Here is a 9219-nt window from a genome sequence, read left to right on the forward strand (position 1 = left end):
GCGTCGGAACGGACCCCCGTGCCCGGCACGCCAGATCGGGACCGTGGACCTGAGGCAGCCGTACAGAGGCGGCGTCCACACCTACAGTTAAGTGGAAGGGCCAAGAGGAGTAACTAGAACATAACCCTCCTCACCTAGTTCTTGTAAAAAGTTGAAAAGTTATCAGTGGTGTGCATGCTAGTCAGGCGCGGAGTAGCTCAGGATCGAGCCTCAGGAGTTTGTACCAGGCAGTGTTGGGGACGGTCTCTGATAGAGAAGGGCCTTGTAGGATTTAAGATTGTCCCCTCCCGAATGTATCAAAACACTGTGTTTTCAAACAGAAGACCTCGCCTTTGCTGTTCTATCTAAGTCTCCAGTGCATCCTTTGGGACGCAGGCAAGTCTAAGAGGGCAAGGGCGATGGCGGGCGGGGGGGTGTGGCTCGGCGGTCTGTGTCCACGCTGAGCCGATAGGCAGAGCTTGCGTTGCGCACCCGAGGAACCTCTTTGCAGTTGTCGCTCCAGGACAGAGGCACCCAAGGACGGGTGGACAGAGTGCTCTGACTTTGGGACAGGGAACAGGCTTAGGGATGTTCCTCTAATCTCCGTCTGGGTTATTTCTTTGTGCACACATCCCCTTTTCCGAGAAAAATAGTTTGAAAAGAAAAGTCCGAAGACATAGCCTTTGTTAGCATCCTGGTTCCAGGGAAGGCCTTCCCATCCAGGGCCAGGAAACCAGAGGCCCAGCAACCTGAAAAAGTGCCCCCAGCCTGACTACCCGGGGCCTCATAAAGCCAAAACCTCACCCTGTGAGAAGGTGATAGGGAAAACTTTAATAAATGAAAATTTAGGAAATGTCACAATATAAGATAACTTCTGCCCCTCAGCCTGCTTAGTTCAGAATTAACCGGTACCGGGAGACACCAAGCCTCCCCACAAAAGTTTGTAAGTGAAAAGAACCATTGTTAGCTTTGTTAATCAAACAAGCTCCCTTCCCCCTGGCTAGAGTAGGTAATTGAATGCTGCATCCTGGTTGAAATTCAGCTGCCTTGCTATCATGTTTTGGGTATCTGTGAAAATGCAATATAACCAACTGAATAAGATCAAAGTTGTAAAACCCTGTAAAAATAAGAGTTGTAGCCCAATGGGAGAGTCGATCAGGGCACCGCCTTTAGGTGTGATCGATCCCCATCCATGGGGTAAACTTTTTTATTTTACTTCCATTCTGCTGCCTCTCTGTGTGTCACTTCCGTAACAAAGGGAGGGCCAGGAACTTCTCCTCTCAGACCAGAAGCCCTAAGGTTTTAGCAGGCGGGGTGGAGGTGTTAATTAGCAAAGCCACCAACAAACACTGGCCACAGTAGACCCATGAAATAAAAGGGGCATGTGGTGGTAAATAAGTTAGTGAAAACTTCTCTTTCCAATTCCTTTATTTTTACAGGAAAAAAACAAAACAAAACAAAAAAACAAGGGCCAAAAAGGCTAAGTGACTCCTCTCACACACTCACCCCTGCCTCACAAAATCAGAGGAGATGGAACCAGGACACCTGAAGAACTGTCTCTGCCGGCCAAGGACCCTCCACCTCCCTCCAGTCAACTGGCAGGATTGAGTAGCGAACCAGGTCACTAAAGACACAATGTAAACCCAGTGTCCCAGCACATACCTGAACTTCCATCACGTGGGAGGCCGAGGCAGGAGGATCATGAGTTTGAGGCCAACCTGGACTACATAGCAAGACCCTGTCTCAGAACAGAAAGGGAAAAAAAGAGCTCCATAATGAGATCAGTTTCCCCACTGTTTGCTAAGGAGACAAAGTGGGGAGGGATCTTCAAGTGTTACTGTGGGATGGTTTCCAGGCTCTTGTGCATGAGGGACAAAGCATTGGATGTTGCACACAATGATACAGAAAAAGCAGGTAAGTTTAATAAAATACTATGCTCAGAGCAAACAGGTTCATGCCTGGAAAACAGCGCGAATGGAAAGGAAGAATGGCACAGGTGCATTCTGGGGGCCCCAAATTTAGCTCGCAAGCTTCCAGGTTTGGTATTTCAAGAATCTATCAAGGCATGACCACAGGTCTTTGTTTTTCTTACCTCGGTCTCCAGTAGTATCCCTCAGGACAAAGGCCGGGAGAGTGGCTCTGGGGCCTGGCCCAGATCAGGCAGTTGGAGGGGTGTGTTGTACCGTCCACATTGCAGAGCTCCTTCCCTGAGCCTCACCACCCCTCCCCCTTTTACTGGATCTTATCCAGATGAGGTAGGAAAGAAGAAAGTTTTAAAAACAGAGAAAAGGGCTGGGAATTTAGCTCAGTGGTTCCACCACCTGCCTTGCAAGTGCAAGGTCCTGAGTTCAATCCCTGGTTCCAAAAAAAGAAGAAAAAAAAAGGCAGAAAGGAGGTAAAGTTATAATTTTTGTTGTCGTTGTTGTTGTTTTTGACATGTGGTCTCACAGGCTGGTTTTGAACTCCTGGTGATCTTCCTGCCTCTGGTTCTTCCCTGCACCTTGTTTGTTTCTGGTATTATGATAATTTTGGCCTCAAGTTTATTCCCTATCTACAATGGTATGTAATTTGTAGTTGCTAAGTGACATCTCCAGACTTTTTAAATCCTGTGTTCCTTATGAATGTTACAGGGGCCTAGATAAAAAGATCTTTGGAGTGAATTTTGAGTAAAACAACTGTGTGTACAGCTCCTTTTTCCTGCTTAGTTACCATTCTCTCATTGCTGAGACAAAATGCCTGACACCTAAAATTAAAGGAGGAAAGGTTTATTTAGCTCACAGTTTGTAGAGGTTTCAGTCCATAATTGTCAGACTCCAAGGCAGAGTGGCTTGGCAGAGGGGCATCACAGAGGAGAAACAGTTCATGGCAAGCAGAAGACAGCAAAATTAAGCAAGCAAGGGACAACCACAGCTCTTTCTATCCTTTACATCTTATCCAGGCTGCTGAGGTAGGTAGCACACACACCCTTAATCCTTGTGCCTGAGTCCAGCATTGCACCTTGAATCAATCCCAGTGTCACACGCTGTAAATCCAGCCACCTCTGAAAAAGCCCCACTATGACTGCATAAGGCTTCAGGGGGACATCTAGACACAAGCCATAACACCTGCTTTCCCAATTTTTTAAAGATCTTGCATAATTTTTGTTTTGTTTTATTTTTTGAGACAGGGTCTTGCTGTAAAATTCAGACTGGCCTTGAACTCAAAGCAGTTCTGCCTCAGCCTCCAAGTGCTGGGATTACAGGCATATTGGAGTGGCTATGTGCCAGGAACAAGGACGATTGTCTGAGACATAAGCAGTAGATTTCTACATGACTAGCTGGGGCACTTGGACTATTCAATGATAGAAACAGGGCAGAGCTGCCAGTCTCCGTGCATCTGACCCTGGAGTGACAGGGCAGAGCTGCCCCACCCCCTAGGCAGTTCCAACTCTGAAGTAACAGAGCAGAGCCCCCCCCAGTACCAATTCTGGATGGCATAGTGGAGCTGCCCCTCACAGTTCTGAATCTAGGGCAGCAGGGCAGAGCTGCCCCTCCAGACAGTTCTGGCTCTAGAAAATGGGGGTGAGGGAGCCCCCCTACACATACAGTGTGACCCAGGATGAGGTAGATGGCTCACCCAGCCTGATCTTGGGGAACCTAAGTAGTATCCCATCTTTTCTCTCTTTTTTCCTTTTCTCTGTTTCTTTCCAGAAGTACGCAAGAGATCTTAAAGGCGTGTAGTGCATCCTAAAGGGTTATGGGTAACTCATTGTTTGCCCCCAAAGCATCACCTTTAGCTTACCTTTTATGAACCTGGGACTGATAAGATGGAGGAATTTTTAAAGATTGATTTTTTTTCTCTGAATGTAAGAGACAAGGCCTCCAGTTTGGTTTATAATAAGGAGGGAAAATGAACAAAAATCCCATCTAACAAGCTACAACTCTTCTGACTCTTACTGGTTGTGTGTGTGATATTAACTAACATAAAAAAGGTAGTCAGAGGAGCTTAAAGTATAAAAGGAAATTACTACTGCTAAGAATTACCTGAGGTAAACAGGACTAATTGGTAACTCCCAAAGAAAGTTCTGACTAATCCATAGTAGTTATAAACCTAAAACTATGGAAAAGATTATTATAATTCAGCATGGCCTAAGAGTGCACCTTGATTTAATGTAATTGTTTTATGTGTTCTGTGGTTTCTTATTTGTCTGCCTGTTAATCTGTTTTAATAACTGGTTAAAGTACATGCTGCTGCTTCATTAAAATTTTTTTTTAACTCATACCAGATTTTTTGTTTTATTTTGTTTGCTTTTGTCCTTACAGACTTCTGGCTCTGTTACAGCTTTCCATTAAAAAAAATTTTTTTAAACCCCAGTTATACAAATATTCAAGGATCACCAAACACACTTAAAACATTAAAGAGTAAAAACTGCTAGGCTCAAGACTTACATAAAACTTGCAAATAAAAGCCTTAAAGTCTGGTAACATAAAGACTATATATGATTTAAGTTAATACATATCTGTTTGTTAACGTTCAGGTATATGTTATCCTCTAAAAGTTCTATTTAAGACATCTTATACTGTAGATAAATGGACACTGGTGACATTAGCGCAAATGCTTTTGTACACTTGGCTTAACTGTGAGCTAATTAAAATGCTCAGTTGGTAAGAGTAAAGATGTCTTTAAAGTTGATGACATGTTTTCATCCAGGTTGTTAGCCAATCAAAATAATATTTTTCTTTTAAAAATTGGTTTTGGGGGTGAGGAATTAGCTCAGTGGTGCTGCCACCTGTCTCATAGGTGCAAGGTCCTGAGTTTGAGCCCTGGTATCCCCCCAAAAAAGTTGGTTTTGGCCTGGCATGGTGGTACATGCCTGTAATTTCAGCATCTGGGAGGCTGAGGCAGGGGAAGGCCAAGGCCAGCCTGGATTATATAGGGAGTTCAAGGCCAGCCTAGACTACTTAAGAAGACCAAAACAAATTTGGTTGCATAAATGCAATGTCCATTGTTCTCTGTGTACAAGAATTTAAAAGAGTTTTCCTTTGGTTAAAGACTGTGTGTGGCGCCCTCTCCTGCAGGCTGTGTTCCCACCATCTTCAGCGCCAGAGGGCCTTCTCTGCTGCACCCTCTCTTGCAGGCTGCGTTCCGCCATCTTCAGCCGCGCCCTCCAGGCGGTGTTCCCGCTATCTTTAGTGCCAGAGGACCTGCTCGGCGGGGTCCTCCCGTGCTGGCGCCGCTGCTGCCATCTTCAGCACTAGAAAAAGAGCTGTGTGGGCACCCCATACCCCCCCAACCTTCCCCCTCCCGCTTTTAGACCTCCTGATTGTGCCAGTCTTTGGACCTACTCTGTAGAGGAAGAGGAGGTCATAAAGAGTATTTTTCAGCGCTTTTAACTTTGAACATCTTTAAAGAAGTGGTGGGGGAAATTTATAGTAGAACCGAGTGGAGTTCAACCTTTCAGGAGGTCGGGGAACTCAGTCCGGGCCTTGCAGCCTGAGCTCAGCCTGCGTCATGGGGTTCTGCCACCAGCTAGCTGAGATCAGGGGACTCGGCTCTGCACATGGCAGCACATATTGTATATTATGATAGCAGTGATATAGTCTGAAAGAGGCCCTTCAAACTTATGTTTCTTTCTTTTTTTTTTTTTCTTTTTCTGTCTTCTTTCTCCAACTCAGTTTCTTACTCCACTATAGTATCCCTCATCTCCCTTTCTGGTTTTGCTCTTGTCCTAACTCAGATTTCTTCTATTATTTTTTTCTCTTTTCTTTATGTTCTTTTCTTACGTTATTCTACCTCACTCAAGGGTTATTATACTTCTATTTTGTTTGTTCTTTTTGAAATTAACAGTTTCCTGACGATTCTCTGGTCATTCTGTGTCTTTTGGCTTCCTATGAAACCTTCTCTAATTCTTTTACTTATCTACTTTTCTTGTCTTAACTCTGTTTTAAGCCCCCATTCTAAATGGTAAATATCCTTATTGAAAAGTTTATTCACTGTAAGCGTATTTTGGATTGCTTCTTGATTTTAATTTAATTCACATGGTTTGAAGGTGCTAGCTTTATGACTACCATAAGTGGTCAATTTGCAAATTGTGCTTCATTATATTGTGGTACTGATTGTATCAATTAGGATAAAGGATTGTGATTGATTTATTGGGCTGTTTTCTTCGGTATTATGAAAATGAGAATGTCTATGAGTCATTAGAGACCCATGGGCTGCAGCCCAACTATATCAGGAAGATTTAAGTAATAACCTAAAGGTTAAACTAAGGACAACCCAGCAACAATAGTAAAAATGAGAAAACGCTTAAGCAAGATACAGGGACAGACTTCCAGTTCACCAATGGCAAATAGTGGGGCAAATGAGGATGAAAAGTCTGACAGTGAATCATCAGGACACCCTGAACTCAAAGCACAGGAAGTAACAAAACTGATCAATCAGGCTCTAGAGAAATATAAAACAGAAGTAATTTCCCAGATAATCATAGCAATGATGAGCAAAACGAAAGTTATAATTCATGACTCTAGAACAGAAACTGAGAGGAAAATAGATGAGCTCAGGACCATGATAGAAGCCATGAATGTCCAGCATAATAAAGAATTGGAAACAATAAATGTCCAATACAAGAAAGAAATGGAATCCATAGGACAGATTCAAACAGATATCCAGGAGATTAAAAACTCCATTGAGAGTGTTCACAAAAGAATAAAAGAGTCGGAAGATAGAATCTCAGATATAGAAGATAAAATTGCAGTCAGTGACCATGAAAAGAGAGGTCTCTTAAAAACAGTAGGGGATCATGAGAAATTGATACAACAACTCTTAGACGACACAAAGAAGAATAAGACTGATAGGAATTCAAGAAGTAGTCGGAGAAAATGCAAATGACTTAAAAACGCTGTTCACAGAATTAATTATAGAAAACTTCCCAAACAGAGGGGAAGAATTTGACATACAGATAAGTGAGGCATATAGGACTCCAACTAGCTGTGATAAAAAAATCTACACCTAGACATATAATAATCAAGATCCCAGAAACCCAACAGAAGAACAAAATACTACAAGCAGTAAGAGAAAAGAAACAAATTACATGCAAAGGAAAGCCCATCAGAATCACAGCAGACTTTTCCGTACAAACCCTTAGGTTAAGGAGAGCCTGGAATGAGACATTTGAAGTATTAAAAGAAAACAACCTCCAACCTAGACTGATATATCCTGCAAAACTTTCTTTCAAAATGGTAGGGGAAATAAGATATTTCCATGATAAAGAACACCTGAGAAACTTTATGAATATCAAACCAGCACTACAACGAATTCTACCCAATATTCTAGAAAAAGACAATGAAGGTAACAATACAATGAGGCCCAACAGAGCAAATCAAATAGGCAAGCCAAGAAACTAAAAGGAGAAGGCGAAAAAAAATGACAATAATAAATTAGTACATATCAGTCATAACCATCAATATCAAGGGACTCAATTCACCAATCAAGAGAAATAGACCGGCAGAATGAATTAAGAAGCAAAATCCAATAATATGTTGTATACAAGACATGTGTAGTGCAAAAAAAAACCCATAGACTGAAAGTGAAAGGACAGAAAACTTCATGTAACAGGAGCCCAGAAAAAAAGCAGGGGTAGTAATCTTATTCACAGACAAAGTAAATTTCAAACCTAAACTGATTGAAAGAGACAAAGGAGCTCACTACATCCTTGTGAAGGGAACAATTCAAGAGGAAATAGGGGAAATAAGATATTTCCATGATAAAGAACACCTGAGAAACTTTATGAATATCAAACCAGCACTACAACGAATTCTACCCAATATTCTAGAAAAAGACAATGAAGGTAACAATACAATGAGGCCCAACAGAGCAAATCAAATAGGCAAGCCAAGAAACTAAAAGGAGAAGGCGAAAAAAAATGACAATAATAAATTAGTACATATCAGTCATAACCATCAATATCAAGGGACTCAATTCACCAATCAAGAGAAATAGACCGGCAGAATGAATTAAGAAGCAAAATCCAATAATATGTTGTATACAAGACATGTGTAGTGCAAAAAAAAACCCATAGACTGAAAGTGAAAGGACAGAAAACTTCATGTAACAGGAGCCCAGAAAAAAAGCAGGGGTAGTAATCTTATTCACAGACAAAGTAAATTTCAAACCTAAACTGATTGAAAGAGACAAAGGAGCTCACTACATCCTTGTGAAGGGAACAATTCAAGAGGAAGAGATTACAAATAATTTATTTTTAATTTATTGAGTATGTCAGAAAGTACATATGCTTTTTTTTCCTATTCTTTTTTTTTTTCTTCCTCTGATGCTGGGGATTAAACTCAGCACATTGTTCTGGCTAGACAGGTGCAGCACTACCGAGCTAAATGTCAGGCTTTACATTTCATATTTTTAAAATTTATCAACACATTAATCCTTGTCTTTATATGTTGGTCTACCAAATTGATGAGTTATTTTGGTTCTCATTTTCTTTGCTTTCTTATTTGAGAATTTATGAAATCTGTATATATGAGTAGTATGAAAAGTATTAAGGACCATCTGTCCTTTTCCTCTTTCATCTCTGCTTTCTACAAACTTCCTTTTCTGTCACTACAGCTTGTTTGGTTGGAAATTTGTTAAGACAAATGTTGTTATGTTATCAGTATATCTTTGTACATATTTTCTACTGATGACGAATATTAATTTTTAAGTAAATTTTATTGTAACTATACTTAAATAAATCATTAATATAATTTAGTATCTGGTACATATTACAAATTCTCCAACTCCCTCAAAGATGATATTTGTTTTTTCTCAAATCACACAAATCACCAACATTCCACACATCACTGCACTGTTTTATTATACCAAAGTATATATTGTATTGTAGAAAACATGCATTGTGTATATGTGGGGGGGGGCATGTTTTTACACATATGTGTGCACTATTAAATGAGAAACATGGTCATGAATGTGGTAGGATTGTGCACATTTGGCATATTGATAGTTTCTCTGGCAACCTTATGATTTCTCTAAATTACATGCTTGACTGAATTTATAGTCATTCGTTTAGGAAGAATATTGCATATGTATTGGTGTTAAATGCTATCATGCTTATGAAAATATAATAAAAATAAGTATGGGATATAATAAAATAGAAACAGAAAAATCTGATCTTAAAAATGTGAATTATTTAGTTGCTTTTGGATTTCAAATATATTTTTTTTCTGTGGGATGTTTTGTTAGAAAATGTAAGTGGTA

General features: G+C 40.7%; 1 long non-coding RNA gene across 1 annotated transcript; it reads left to right on the plus strand.

The window, feature by feature from the left end:
• Positions 1-6: 6 nt before the first annotated feature.
• On the plus strand, positions 7-5284 carry LOC104868137. The gene is made up of 3 exons (XR_002025648.2): positions 7-86; positions 1419-1893; positions 5037-5284. It is a non-coding gene; the product is annotated as an uncharacterized LOC104868137 (long non-coding RNA).
• The last annotated feature ends 3935 nt before the right edge of the window (positions 5285-9219 follow it).

The sequence above is a fragment of the Fukomys damarensis genome, unplaced genomic scaffold, assembly GCF_012274545.1.
Source record: "Fukomys damarensis isolate Sample0158 unplaced genomic scaffold, DMR_v1.0_HiC HiC_scaffold_8, whole genome shotgun sequence".
In the NCBI taxonomy this organism is placed as follows: domain Eukaryota; kingdom Metazoa; phylum Chordata; class Mammalia; order Rodentia; family Bathyergidae; genus Fukomys; species Fukomys damarensis.